Raw genomic sequence first — 15,590 nt, 5'->3', positions numbered from 1 at the left:
AAAGAGTACCTGAAGTGGGCCTTTTAGGGTGGCTAATTGTTCTACATGAGCAGTTTTCTTTTGAGGAAGCAGTGCCATTGGAAGCTGCATGGATTTATCATGAAGAAGAATATGTACAGTGAGGTGTCAAGCATCATAGGTGAGGAGGACAGGGATGGGATGTGTTTGCATTATCCTGGCGGAATAATCGAGCCCTTGAGACCCAACCCCTTCCCTTCCTCTGTCCCACAAAGCTGTCTCACCGTGGTGTCTATTTCACACCTGTCAAACCGAGGTGGGAGAGAGCAGTCCTCCCCCGTGGGGCTCTAGGCTTTCCTCTGCCTTGTGAGGTTAATGCACAAAATCGGGGTCCCTGAGAGCCAGCTTCCTTAAATTCTTTGGAAGTGAATCCAGGTATGGCTCAGGCATCAGGAAACATTATAAACACTTGAGAGTAGCAAATTCTTATCTCTTATCAAATTATCTATAGATAATTATATTTCTATGATGTATCTATTATATACATCTATGATATATCTATAATCTATTATCTATTGGGAAATAAGCTGGTTAAGATCCTGACTGGTCTCCATGAAGATGTGGGTTCGAAACCTGGCCTTGCTCAGTGGATTGAATAAATATATATATAATTATATATATACATATTAAAAATTTTTTTAAGTAATGTATTGCAAGAAAAAATAGAAAATAAAGCCAGTGACTCCATCCTTTGAGTCTCACCACCTCAAAAGTCACTTCTTTATTTTTACTGCTTTTTTAGGACCGCCCCTGCGGCATATGGAAGTTCCCAGGTTAGGGAACTGTGGCTGCCAGCCTATACCACAGCCACAGCAACTCAGGATCTGAGCCGCACTGGTGACCTACACAGAAGCTCACGGCAACGCTGGATCCTTAACCCACTGAGTGAGGCCAGGGATCAAACCCACATCCTCATGGAGACTAGTTGGGATCTTAACCAGCTGAATTACAATGGGAACTCTGAAAGTCACTTCTTCCTGGAAGCCTACTATGGCCTCTGAATCTGGGAGACATTCATTTTATGTTCCGTCGCTTTTCTCATCTATAGTTTCCTGGTAGATAAGAAACTCAGAGGCTGTATCTGTTCCTTGGTGTTCTGTGCTCAGTGCCTGGCGCTTGTCTGGCAAGTAGAAGCAACTGAAAAATAGTTACTAGAATAAGAATAAGTATACAAGAGGAATTAAAACCACCTGTAATCCCATCCATGGTAACTGTGACAAATCCTTAACAGCAACTCAGCAGTGGCCAGCTCTACATAAACCACTTCTAGAAGAGCCCACTGAAAAAAAGTCTCATTGTTCTAGACCGTGCAGGGAAACAAAGGGAAGCTACCAAGGGAAGACCCTTCCAGCGTGTTTGCTGGGGGTGGGTGGGGTGGGGTGGGAGAACTTGCAGAAGTTGTAAAGGTGATGGGCAAAACCCCAAAACACGGTAATAGTAGGCTTGATCTGTGAAGAAAGTTGAAAGGGCAGCTAAGACAAGGGGCTGGGTGATGTTCCACTTCCAATTTGCAATCAATTTGCAACAGCGTTCTTAGCTTTTAGGATTCTTGAGATCAAGCTCCTTTTCTGTGAGCCTAATTCAGTAGGGCTCCAAAGGAAACATTCAATCACTAGACATACCCCCCCCCCACCTCCCCGAACCGCCTCTTCCCTTTCCTGGTAGACCCCTGTATTGTCAAAACAGTGACCAAACTGAGATGCTCTGTGACCCTGGGGATTTGACGCGGGGGAGAATTCCGAAGAGCCAGCGTGCCACTGAAGTACAGGAGATGTATTCTCCCACTTTCAGGGCTCTTCAGCTGTAAATAAAAGCCCTGAAAGACAATGTGTGGTAAGGCATGTTTTGTCTTTCAACCTCTACAAGCATATCACAAGACTCCTGCGGCAAAGCCTGGTGCATTTCCCGGTGGCGGAGATCACAGACTCTCGTCTGGGTCCTCACCAGTGGCAACTCCTGCAATGGAAGCGGCAGTGAGAGGAGGGGTGCACACTCCAGAAAGGGTGTGTGACGGCGCAGGAATGGAAGCAGGGGAGCAGGGCAAGAAGCCAGTCCCGCGCCCGTGTGAATGACCTGGTTCCAGGAAGGAGAGCCTTCCAAGAGAGGTGCAAACGAGGAAGAGGAGCCGTGCAGTTCAAAACGAGACTAAAACATGTTTGCGGGAGGACGCAGAATTAAAACCTGTTCTCTTTTCATAAACCACAACTGTATTAAGGTGTAAGTCACATGCCATGGTATTAACCTATTTATTTATTTTCATTTTTTTGGCCACACACATGACATAAGGAAGTTCCCCAGTCAGGGATTGATCCGGAGCCGTAGTTGCAACCTATGCCACAGCTGCAGCAATGCCGGATCCTTAACCCACTTTGCCTCAGTGGGAACTCTAGAATTCACCAATTTAAAGTGTGTGATTTCACGGTTCTTAATATTATTTGCAGTTGTGGAACCATCACCATGACCAATTTTAGAACATTTCCATTAACCCCAAAGAAACTCTGCATCCATGAATAATCACGCCTCCTTCTCCCCCAACCTTCCCAGATGGAGGCAGCCATTAATTTGCTTTCTGTCTTGATGGATTTCCCTCTTCTGGACATAGAGTCACACAGCATGTGGTTTTTGGTGATCAACTCTCACTTAGCAATGCTATTTTCTAGATGTGTCCTTTTTTTTTTTTTTTTTTTTTTTTTTTTTGGTCTTTTGAGGACCACACTCTCAGCATATGGAGGTTCCCAGGCTAGGGATCCAATTGAAGCTGTTACTGCCGACCCACACCAGAGCCACAGCAATGCCAGATCCGAGCCCTGTTTGTGATCCACACCACAGCTCACAGCAGCGCCAGATCCCCAACCCAATGGGCAAGGCCAGGAGTCAAACCCGCAACCTCATGTTTCCTAGTTGGATTTGTTTCCGCTGAGCCACAATGCGAACTCCTAGATGTGTCCATTTTTGTACCATATATCAGCATGCCATTCCTTTTTATTGCCAAATAATATTCCATTTTACTTATCCACTCATTGGTTAGTGCACACGTGAGTTGTTTTGCACTTTTTGGCTATTAAAAACAATGCTGCTATGAAGTTATGTTTTCGGGTGGACGTTATGTTTTCATTTCTCTTGGTACATACCTAGGAGTGGAATTGCTGGGTCATATGAGACCTGTATGCTTAACTTTTTGAGAAGCTGCCAAACTGTTTCCCACAGTAGCTGCACCACTTTACATTCTCACCATCAACATAGAAGAGTTCCAGTTTTTCCATATCCTTGCTAATACTTGTTTTTGCCCATGATTTTTATTATAGCCATCCTAGTGCAATGTGTGAAAGGTGATATGGTTTTGATTTGCATTTCTCTGATGGCAAATGACATTGAGCATCTTTTCACTTGTTCATTGACCATTCGACTATCTTCTTCAGAGAAATGTCTATTCAGAAACTTTGTCCCTTTATTAATTTTTAAATTTTTGAACTGTTAGTGTCCTTGATATATTCTAGATACAAGTTTCTTATCAGTCCATTATGTGCAAAAAATTCCCCCCATTCTGTGAAGTTATCTTTTTTTTTTTTTTTTTTTAGGGCCACACCCTTGGCACATGGAGGTTCCCAGGTTAGGGGTTGAATTGGAGCTACAGCTGCCGGCCTACGCCATAGCCACAGCAACGTGGGATCCTAGCTGCATCTGCAACCTACACCATAGCTCACGGCAATTCAGGATCCTTAACCCACTGAGTGAGGCCAGGGATCGAACCCACAACCTCATGGTTCCGAGTCAGATTCGTCTCCACTGCGCCACGACGGGGACTCCAAGTTGTCTTATCTTGATGGTTCATTGAAGCACAAAAGTTTTTAATTCTGATGAACTCCTGTTATTTATTTTTCCTTTGTCATTCGTGCTTTGATAGTCATATCCAAGAAATCATTGCTTAATAGAAGGTCATGAAAATTAACTTCCATGTTTTCTTCTAAGAGGTTAATAACTGTGGCTCTTACATTTACATCTTTGTTCCCTTTTGAATTAATTTTTGTATGTGGTATTAGGTAAGAGTCCAACTTATTTCTTTTCTCTGTGGCTTTCCAGTTGTCCCAGCACCAACTGAAATTCTTTCCTCCACTGAATGGTCTAGACATCTTTGTCGAAAATCAATTAACTGTAAATGTGAAGCCTTCCCCCCCAGCCCCCGCCTTTTTAGGGCTGCACTTGCAGCATATGGAAGTTCCCAGGCTAAGGGTCCAATCAGAGCTGCAGATGCCAGCTTTCGCCACAGCCACAGCAATGCCAGATCTAAGCCATGTCTGCAACCTACACCACGGCTCATAGCAACGCCAGATCCTTAACCCAGTGAGCGAGGCCAGGGTTCAAACCCACATCCTCATGGATACTAGTCGGATTCTTAACCCGCTGAGCCACAATGGGAACTCCATGTGAAGGCTTATTTTTGAACTCTCAATTTTAGTCCATTAAATTTTATGTCTACCTTTGTGCAAGCACTGCATTGTTTTATTGCAGCTTTGTATTAAGTTTTGAAATGTGGGTCCTCCAAATGTTCTTTTTCTTAATTGTTTTGGCTATTCTGGGTCCCTTGAACCTCCATATGAACTTTAGCATCAGCTTGTTAATTTCGTTTCTTTTTTTTTGTCTTTTTGCCTTTTCTAGGGCCGCTCCCACGGCATATGGAGGTTCCCAGGCTAGGGGTCGAATTGGAGCTGTAGCAACCGGCCTAAGCCAGAGCCACAGCAACGCCAGATCCCAACCGCGTCTGCGACCTACACCACAGCTCACGGCAAAGCCGGATCCTTAACCCACTGAGCAAGGCCAGGGATTGAACCTGCAATCTCATGGTTCCTAGTCAGATTCGTTAACCACTGAGCCACGATGGGAACTCCTAGCTTGTTAATTTCTGTGAAGAAGCCAGTTGGGATTTTGATAGGGATTGCGTTGATTCTGTAGTCAGTTAGGAGAGTGTTGTCATTTTAACAATACCAAGTCTTTCAGTCTATGAATATGGAATGTCCTCCTATTTATTTATTTATTTATTTATTTATTTTTGTCTTTTTTGCTATTTCTTTGGGCCGCTTCCGTGGCATATGGAGGTTCCCAGGCTAGGGGTCGAGTCGGAACTGTAGCCACCGGCCTACGCCAGAGCCACAGCAACGTGGGATCCGAGCCGCGTCTGCAACCTACACCACAGCTCACGGCAACGCCGGATCGTTAACCCACTGAGCAAGGGCAGGGACCGAACCCGCAACCTCATGGTTCCTAGTCGGATTCGTTAACCACTGCGCCACGACGGGAACTCCCTCCCATTTATTTAGATCTTTTCTTTCTTCCACCATTTTATTGGTTTCAGAATTTTGTGCTTTTGTGAAATCCTTTTCTAAGTGACTTAATTTTTTTGATGCTCAATGCAATGGAATGGTTTTCTTAATTTCATTTTCAGATTTTAGAGAAATACAATTGATTTTTGCCTCTTCACTTTGTATCCTGCATCCTTGCTGAACTAGTTTTTTAGTTCAAATCATTTTTTAGTAGATTCCTTAGGATGTATACCCACCAGGTCATGTCTTTTGCAAATAGAGATAGCCTTAATTCTTTCATTCCAATCTAGATGCCTGTTATTTCATTTTCTTGTCTTGGCTAGATCTTCTAGAACAGTGTTGAATAGAAGTGCTGAGAGAGCTCATCCTTGTCTTATTCCTGAGCCTAGAGGAAACGCTTTCAGTCTTTGACCACTGGGTTAGATGTTAGCTGTGGGTTTGTTCTTTGTTTTTTTTTTTTTGTTTTTTTTTTTTAACAGATGCCCTTTATTAGATTGAGGAAGCCCCCTTATGCTTCTGGTTTGTGGAGTGTTTCGATCATGAAGGAGGGTTGAATTTTGTTAAATGATTTTTCTGCCTTGATTGAGGAGATTGTGTGGTTTTGGTCTTTTATTCTGTTGGTGTGGTGTATTATATTGATGGATTTTCAAAAATTGTTCTGACATGTTGTCCGTTCCCTGGAGAGGCTGCAGCTAAACGGTGAAGCGGGGCTAGTCTGTGCCCTCTCATTAAACCGGGCCAGGATGCTGAGCTGTCTTAGAACTTTGCTCTAACTAATAGAAACTGTCAGCTCTCTCACGCTTAGGTTAATGTATCTTCTTTTCAACATCTCTTTGTTCACAGGGAGTGTACATATAGCCAGTAATGTTCTGGCCCTTTCCATACTTGGGAATTGCTTTGTCAATTCTTGTTTTAAATGAGTCCAGACATTTCCATTGCTCCTTTTCAGAGAGTGCTCTATCAGCAAAAAATTGTTCACGTCATTGCATTACATCTTATTTTTCTGCATCTTCTGATTTATTGTGGCTCTCAGGAGTTCATTGCCTTAGTTTCCATTGGGCCATCTGTAGGCTTTCCCCTTCTGTTGGACCCCAGTAATAACTATGTCTAGTTATTTTCTTCAGCAAGAGAGAACATGGAAAAGTCTTGACTTCTGATATTTTTGCTATTCTTGAGTTGCCATTTATTGAGCTCTGCCAGCATGCTGGAGGATTTTACAGAACGGATACACATACTCATTGCCCAAGGATCTTGGCGATCTGATTTAACACCAGGCAATGGATGCAGAGACTTGGTACTGGCACGGTGAGAAGCCAGTTAGCTGAGTGTCAAGGGGATGAGGCTGTTGGCTTCTAATAGCAGACTACGTTGTGCCCATTCCTGGGCTTAGGGAGGAAAGAAGTAGCAATCTGGATTGCTGAGTGATGCTTCCACATGTAGCAAGTCCATCCTCCACTTCAAAAGTGGAAACTAGTCTCCAGGGAAATGAACAATGTTTCAGCTTTGTCAATATTCAAGAATACTAGTCAGATTTCCACTCAGTCTTGCCCATGATTATTATTTATTTATTTATTTATAACTTTTTTTTAGGGCTGCACCCATGGCATATGGAAGTTTCCAGGCGGCCAGGGGTTGAATCCGAGCTGCATCTGTGACCTATACTACAGCTCATGGCAACGATGGATCCTTAACCCACTGAGTGAGGCCAGGGATCAAACCTGCGTCTTCATGGATACCATCTGGGTTTTTAGCTTGCTGAGCCACAGTGGGAATGCTTCCTGATCACTTTCATCCTGTCTTTCCAAGGTGTGATGATACGTTTATTTAGAAATCATTTCACTTAGGATGATGGTGCCATCAGCCAGCCTGTTCTCTAGGGGAGACTCTGGACTTAGAACCAGCTGTGCATGTTAATGGTGCATCTGGAAGGAAGCACTGCCCCAGGCAAGAGGTGCCTTACCCAAGGCTGGAGTGGACACCCAGCCACTAGTTACAATGCTCCCCTCTCTGCCTTATCTCGAGCACTGACCCAAAGGGTCAGAGGTGGCTCAAAGAGTCAGGCTTCTCTTCCCGGTGAGACAACCTGCCCTTCCACCTGAGTGGGAGAGGGACGAACTCCAACAGTTTACCTGGGAGTCAAACAGCATCAGTCACCTAGAGAAACAGTGCCAGTGAAGTGACACTGCAATTTGAGAATCCTCCTCATTTGTGTCCTGTGGCGCTGACCATTGTGGCCCTATCTTGACGATAAAAGTGATGTTTCTATTTTCAAGAAAAAAAATTTATACAAGATTTATTTTAGAGTTCCTGCTGTGGCACAGTGGGGTAAGAATCCAACTGCAGTGGTTCGGGTCACTGCAAAGACATGGGTTTGATCCCTGGCCTGGCACAATGAGTTAAAGGATCTGGCATTGCTGCAGCTGGGTTGTGGGTTGCAGCTGTGGCTCAGATTCAGTCTGTAGCCCAGGAACTTCATATGCCATGGGTGCAGCCATAAAAAGAAAAAAAAAATATTTTAGGCTATGAATTCTGTGACCCAATCTGTCTGGTCTTTGGTTTCCTTATATTCTGGTCCCCTTTGGTCTGATAGAGTCTCATTTCAATCTGCCCTCTAGGATGAGTTTTAATGCAAAACAAAACAAAAGAAAAAGTTTTAATGTTTGCAAGGATCAAATGAATGCTTATGGCTAAAATCTATATTTGAGCCTTTTCCTGAACGTGCCAGAGGCCTGGATCAAATGACTGTCCATCCCCCTCAAATTCTTTTTTGTTTAATTAAATTTTTTTTTTTTTTCTTTTTAGGGCTGCACCTGAGGCATATGGAAGTTCCCAGGCTAGGGGTCGAATGGGAGCTACAGCTGCTGGCCTACACCACAGCCCCAGCAATGCAAATTCTTGCTCCACAAGAGACCCCTGTGGAGACAGAGAAGTGAGTTGAACCCAGTATAGCTACAGATCTCTAAGTAGTTTAAACAGTTATCCATCTAATTAACTCTTGAATTCTGAGACACTATACACCCTTGTTCTTGTCTGCTTGCATGAGAGCCTGCATGAGAACTGGACATCATCGGAACCCCCTACTTGTGAATAAAGGTCCCTGCACTGAGCCCATAGCAATCCCTGTGGTTAACAAGGCACATTTGGGCTTTCCCCAGCTGCCTGTATGAGTGTTAACTTGCATTCACCTCAAAGGTAACTGGGAAATTAAGACATGGTTTTTTTCTGACTTCATGTTTTGGGATCTCGAACACACTTTTGCTTCCCCCCCCCCCCCCCCGGCAGACCTGAAGATCATTCCACAAGGTAGAACAACTCATTGACCTATTCCACTTGGCTCCAGGGATGCTTCCTATGGAGACTCCCTCTTCTGAAGAATTCTGATAGACCTCCCTGGGGGAAAATACCCATCTGCCCTGGCGTACACCAGACCCACTGAAATCTGTTTCTAAATGACAGTTCCTTAACATTTGGAAGGATTTTGGAATTGCGGTTGTTTTCCTGGTAAATGACTGGATCATCCTGGTGTCTTGGACGAAGGCAACACATTTAAACTGTAAGTTTCCGTAAAGTGTAACTCAACTTCCCTAGCTCCTGGGGGATTTTTTCACTGGCCCAGACTCAGGAAGAATTTTCATTTGTGGGATCTAGAACTGCAGAGACCAAACATTTCCGGAAGACTTTCCTCTGCTTTCTGACCTCCACCTACCTCCTCCCAAAGACATACAAAGAAACTATTTCTAATCAAGGCAGGCAGCCAAGAGTGCCCAGTGGGCCTAAGGTGCAGGCTAAGGGAACATGAATCCAAGATTCTTTTTTGGCATCATGATACATACCACTGAGCTGCCCAGTGGCTTAACCCCTTGCCTTATGGCTGGAATTTTTTCTTTTTTTCTTTCTTTTTTTTTTTGCTTTTTAGGCCCGCACCCGCGTCATACGGAGGTTCCCAGGCTAAAGGTCAAATCAGAGCTACAGCTGCCGGCCTACACCAAAGGCACAGCAACGCAGGATCTGAGCCGCATCTGCGACCTACACCACAGCTCATGGCAACACTGGATTCTTAACCCACTGAGCGCGGCCAGGGATCAAACCCGAAACCTCATGGTTCCTAGTTAGATTTGTTTCTGCTGCGCCACAACAGGAACTCCATGACTGTAATTTTAATTCCTCACCTGGAGCTTTCCTGAAGAATTGATTTTGTACATGGTTTTTATTTATTCTCCAGAAACCAACCTTGTCATCAAATAGGAGTGATGGTTCAGGGTAAAGGCAGCCAAGAGAACTTTAAATGATCAGACTCTGGCACCAGAGATTTTGAAACGCAGTTCTGCTGCCTCTCCCCCATAGCTTGTTAAAACCTGAATTGAGTGGTTGGGTTAATGGTTTGAGGTTAGAATTTTGGGGCAATTATTAGGAGATGTTCTGGCCTGTTGTACAGACCCCACTTCCAGCTGGACAGGAACAGGGGGGCAGCGCCAGCCCCTTCCCTGCCACTGACCAATCCTGTCCGGTGCATCCCTCCAAAGTCCCTGGGGACTTCTAAGGGCATGTTCCCCCCCCCCCCCCCCGCCCCTTCACTAAAATGCAAACATCTTCATCCAACATTTCAAAAGTCTTGCCTGGATTAGACTTTCTCTGCTCCTTCAGGGTAGGAGCTTGTTTCCTTTCCATCCTTACTCCCCTTCCCACCCCAGGGCCTGGTCCGCGGCCAGTGGACGCTCCGTTAAGATGAATTGACACTGGTGCTCTGGGCACTGCCAAGACAGCTTCTGGTACTTGTTGCTAATTATCCCAGTTCTCACCACTTTTTTTCTTCTCAGCGTCATCGATCGTCGCCTCCTGCAGATCATGACCCCAAGTTCAGGAAATAGGACGCCTGTCACGCCTTCCTTCCCCCAGGAGATGCTCTCCTCGCTTCCCCATCTCACACCCCCCTCCCCTCCCGCCGAGCCCCAAAGCTCCTTGTGGATCTGAGCCTGCGGTTCCAGACCCCTGGAGTCCGATCCCCGCCCGGACTTGCGGACCGACTGCGCGGAGCGAGGTGGCAGAAGGCAGGGCGCGCGGCCAAGGTGCCCAGCTCCCGGGGTTGCCTGCAGGGTGGGGCCGTCTTCGCGGCCGCTCCCTCTCCGCGCCTGCCCCATCCCCAAAGAGGACACCCCTCCTCCCGCCGGCCCGCTCCCCACCCTCCGCGGCGCCGCCTCCCCCGCCGCCCGCCCGCGCTGGCCCAGAGCCGCCCAGGCAGCCAGCTAGCGAGGGAAGCTCTCTGGGATGGGAGTTGGAGGAAGCGGCGAAGGAGGAGACAGCGGTAGCGGCTCGGGCTTCTTCCTCGGCTCCCACGAGCGATCCCTGAGGAGAGCCGTGGCTCTCGGAGCGGCGAGGAGACCAGCGAGGAGGACCCAGGCGGCTGCGCCCTAGTCTCGCTTCCCAGGCGCGGGCTGCAGCAGCTGCAGGTGAGCGGGGCGCGCTCCCCCCGGGGCCCTGCATGGCCCCCGCAGCCTCGAGGCGTAGACAGATCCACCGACTAATGGACAGACAGACAGAGCTTGGGCACCGACGCATGCCGAGTCTGCCCCCAGGCCAGCGCCTGGCTCCTGCGGTTCCGCGGGGTCCCTCCCTCCGAGTGCCCCCTCCGCCCAGGCCCGGGTCTCCCGACCCCTCGGGGCAGAGCGCGAGAGGGTAGGCGACGCTGCGGGACCCCAGGCTGGGATAAGTCAGGCCTCCGGGCCAGGCGATTTCCGCGCGCTCCCTGCGCCAGGCGCACCGCGCAGCAGCCACCCCGCAGGGCCCCGTGGGGGCGCTGTGCCTCGCCCCGGGGACGCCCAGACCTGGTCTCTACCGACCCGGGAAAGGGAGACTTGTTGAGCGGGGATCCGTCGTGTGATTCCTATTCAACTGGCGAGAGGATCGATTCCGCCTCTCCCCCTCCCCACCCCCCCACCTTGGTCGGCTGGTATTTAACGCCCGTGTCATCTGCATTTCGTTCTTGGTTCTCCCTGGCAGCTAAAGCTCCAGCTTCCCTTCATTGTGGAGAAATGAAAGAAAGGGGAGGGCATTTTGTGGTCGTTGCTAGAACCCCCAAGAACAGTTGAGAGAGAGGACAGAAAAATGGGGACCCTCTCCCGTTAAGGTGTCCAGAACTGGACGCACAGGAAGGTAGCTCCTGGGGAACGCATGCTCTCACTCTGAACAAACCCAAATGATCAAGTTTCAAACCATCGTAAATCAGGGAGCCGGGCTGCATCTGTGCCAAGTGTGTTTAATTGACTTCCAGCAATCGGCCAGGCAGGAGGCTGCAAGGGGCAAGAGCAGTGACTTTGGGGTTGGCCTGCTTAGGTTCAGACCGTGGCTGTGAGTGAAGCTTTCGGGTTAGTAACCATGGAGTGACCCAGCTGATCTATGCCTCACTCTCTTCATCTGTCTAATGGGGAGGATAATACCTACAGGGCTTTGAGGAATAAAGACCTTAATCCACGGATTTCCGGTTGTGGCACAGCAGAAGCAAATCCCACTAGTAACCATGAGGATGCCGGTACTATCCCTGGCCTCGATCAATGGGTGGGGGATCCGGGGTTGCCTTGAGCTGTGGTGTAGGTCACAGAAGCGGCTCGGATCCTGCATTGCTGTGGCTGTGGTGTAGGCTGGCAGCTGGAGCTCCCATTCGACCCCTAGCCTGGGAATTTCCATATGCTGAGGGTTCGGTGCTAAAAAGAAAGAACGAAAGAAAAAAGAGAAACGAAAAAGAAAAAGAGCTTAATCCAGGCGTCCTAGGATTAGGGGGTGCTTTCCATCCCCTGTCTCTTCAGAAAAGCAGGGCATTTCTGGAAACAGTCACTTCCTCCAATTTCGGAAGACAGGTTCTCCAACGATACGCGAGGGTGCAGATAATGCACGTGTATTTAGCTGGAGTTTTCCATTCAGGAGTGTGTCATGCACAGCTCTCCCTGCCTGCTTCCAACAGGACAGCCTCTGAAAACCAAGATGGGTTTAGAGTCTGGAAAGTTTCCTCTCAGCGCCTGAAGCTTGATCCCCGAGACTCCCGTGTTGAGAATGTGGATGTCTGTGGCTCTTCACCTTCTGTTTCCCTGTCTGCCCCAACTTCTATTCCTGCCAATAGAATTCAGTCAGCCTCCCTTGTTGCCAGGCCTTTCTTTTCTACACAGCAGGCTCCAGGGTTGCTTGCTCTGGTGTCCAGGCCCCAGGACACTGGAGGCACTGAGGCCTGAGCTCACTGGCTGGAACTGCTATAGCAGAGTCCACCTCTGAGAGACCCTTAGATGGTGGTCATGCCCCAAGTTCTTACCAGCAATGCCATCTTCAGCAAGAGGTTGTTGAAATGAGGCCCCGGGATTTTTTTTTTTTTTTTTTTTTTTTTTTGCTTTTTAGCGCCACTCCCACAGCATATGGAGGTTCCCAGCCTAGGGATCAAATCGGAGCTGTAGCTGCCAGCTGTGCCACAGCCACAGCAACTTGTGATCTGAGCCACATCTACAGCCTACACCACAGCTCAGGGCAATGCCGGACCCTTTACCCGCTGAGCAAGGCCAGGGATTGAACCCACGTGCTCATGGATGCTAGTCAGATTTGTTTCCCCTGAACCACGACAGGAACTCCAAGGCCCAGGATTTAAAGAAAAGGATAGAGAAGAAATTCCCTTGTGGCTCAGTGGGTTACGGATCCATCGTTATCACTGCAGTGCCTTGGGTCGCTGCTGTGGCTTGGGTTTGACTTCTGGCCCAGGAACTTCCATATGCCGAGGGTGCAGCCGAAAAACAGAAAGCAAAGAAAGGAAGAAAAGGAAAGCATGTAGATGGTTGCTCCTTGAAAGATAGAGAAGGAATAAGAGAGTTGTTGAAGAGTCTAGAAGAAATCCCTCTGTTTTCCTAGAATCAGCTCTGGCTGGGACCTTAGGACAGGAAAGGGTGAGGTGGGGTGGGGATGGAGGAAGGAGTGGAGAAAGACAAGAGGGTAAACCCTGGCCTGCACACGAGGTGTTGGGTGTGCAGCTAGGCAGGTGGGCGAGAGGGGACATACTGGCGCTCAGGGGTGAGCAGCTGAGCTTGAGACCAGCCAAGTGCGCCAGAGTCCCTGGGGCGGGACTCGCTACCCTCTGGTTTTCGGCATGTGCCTTTGAGAGACCCTTTCCTGGGACTCCCTGTCTTTAGGGAAGCTTGGCAGGGTCCCCTTGTTTGATGGGTCCCCCTGTTTGATGTGCGTGTGGGAATAGGTCAGGAGGTTTAGGGGGACGGGGCGGGGGAGGGGGGCTGAAGCGCCAAGGAGAGAGTAGAGGCTGTCACCACTGTTGCTAGTAAACAGTGCCAGGGAGGCCCTTCCAAGGGGCCAGTTACCACTTGGAGCTCCAGCTGTGAGGTCATCTTTGAACCCTGCCATATGGCTTGGCAGACAGCTACCACTGCCTTACCCGGCAGGACCCTGAAGGGGACTCAGAGAAAGGCAGGGCTGGGCTCTATCCTGGGAGCCTCGGCTCTTGTCAGTAATTGGTGATGATGCTGACAGTGATGAGAGGTGGTGAGGGTACGACCCTGATCTTGGTACCCAGAGGACTTGGGTTCTAGTCTCAGCCCTGTTACTCACCACCTGTAAGGATTTTGAAAAGTTACTTAGACTCCCTGCCTCTGTTTCCTCATCTGTGAATGGAAATGGGATTGTTGGGAGAATTAAATTAGTTAACACACATGCAGCGCTTAGTATGATGCCGAGCTCAGAGTGAGTGTTCAATATTTATTGCCCACACTGATTGCTATCTGAGCCTCAGTTATAGCATGAATCAAATGGGCACGATACCCTCTATATCATGGGTTAAATGAGATAGTTATTGTGAATTAATTCGCCACTGTGTGGTGTGTAGTAATGCTCAGAGTGCACTGGTTGAAAATTAGATTTTTACCAAAATATCTGCATGTAAAGTCAGTGGCTAACCAGGTGGACTAGCTAACATTTTTCAAAAGTTCTTTTAAGAGTATTGTCAGAGGAAGCTTGACCATTGCAGAATGTGTCTCCCTCCCCACTGGAACACCCCATTGCGATTTTAGGTGCTTGTATTAGTTTCTTATCGCTGCTGTAACAAATTATTACAAACCGAGTGCCTAAAACAAGACAATGTATTGGCCTTAAGTTCTGAGGGTCAGAAGCCTGCACTAGGTCTCACTGGGCTAGAATTGAGGTGTTAGCAAGGCTGAGTTCCTTTTGGAGGCTCTAGGGGAAGATCCGTTCCCTTGCCTTTTCTGGCTTCTGAAAGCTGCCATGTTTCTTGGCTCCTGGTTTGCTCCCATCTTCGAAGCATAGCAACTTCCAGTCATCTCCTCCCTTCCCCCTTCTCTCCCCTTCTTCTCCCTCCCCCTTTCTTCTCTCCCTTGAGAGATGCAGACTGATTTCTCCATCTTAAGAGCCTCAGCTTAATCACGTCCACAAAGTCCCTTTTGCCACAAAGGTAACGCTCACAGATTACGCTGTAGACATCTTTGGGGTGTTATTTGGCCAAATAAAAGTTGTTATTAGAGAAAATGAGGTAAATCAAAGGATTTTTATCTCACTTCTGTTTCAGGCTTATCTGGGCACCTTCCCAGTTAGGTCAGTTTTTTGTCACTTGTCTTAAAGTTGAGAAGCTCAAGAGCACAGGACTCAAGGCTATGGGTCAAGTCTTCCGTCAACCCTGGGTTTCTGTTGTCGGGTACTATCCCATTCTGTGACTCTACCACAGTGTGTCTGTTCTGTTGTTAAGGTTGTTTCATTCCCACTCCATTTTGAAAGGGAGTGACTACCTACTCATATCTCAATTGTCATAAACTAATCCAACCAGCAATGATTAGGAGACATTGTATGGAGCTATAGGGCTGCAGTAGGGGGTTAATGACCCTAGTGTGTGTGTGTGTGTGTGTGTGTGTGTGTGTGTTGCTGGGGTGGGTGAGGGCGTTGCTGACGTTAGCATTGTCACACACGGCCAGAGCTATAGGACTTTGCATGCTAAGCTTAGGAATCTGGATTTTGTGGCTTGGTATGTGGAAGTCACTGAAAGCTTTTGAGCAGGGGTGCAATAAGCATAGTATTGTATTGGAAAGATTGAACTCAATGCCAATTGGATTCAATAGGAGAGACATAGAAACCGTCAGTTCATGAAGATTATGTTCAAGGTACAGAAAAAACTGAAATGATAGTGGCTTTAAGAAGGAAGTTTATTTCTGTTTTGTGTTCTAGAAGCCTGGAGGCAGTGCATCCAAAGCGAGAGTGGGGTTAGGGACC

At 47.8% G+C, this 15,590-nt stretch overlaps 1 protein-coding gene across 6 annotated transcripts in view; it reads left to right on the top strand.

Moving 5' to 3' along the window:
- Positions 1 to 10,559: 10,559 nt before the first annotated feature.
- Positions 10,560 to 15,590, top strand: part of MATN2 (matrilin 2) — a 170,598-nt gene continuing 165,567 nt past the window's right edge. For all 6 annotated transcript variants that reach the window (XM_021089069.2, XM_085022004.1, XM_021089067.2 and 3 more), the window contains exon 1: positions 10,560 to 10,783. The gene's annotated coding sequence lies outside the window, so the exon portion shown is untranslated. The remainder of the gene's footprint in view (positions 10,784 to 15,590) is intronic.

Source organism: Sus scrofa, chromosome 4 (assembly GCF_054392235.1).
Source record: "Sus scrofa isolate SSC_HxYL_T2T_F1_AM1 chromosome 4, Sscrofa_HxYL_maternal_Yorkshire_Landrace_v2.0, whole genome shotgun sequence".
Classification (NCBI taxonomy): Eukaryota; Metazoa; Chordata; class Mammalia; order Artiodactyla; family Suidae; genus Sus; species Sus scrofa.
The sequence above is the reverse complement of the archived record's forward strand: the minus strand, read 5'-3'. Positions and strand labels throughout refer to the sequence as shown.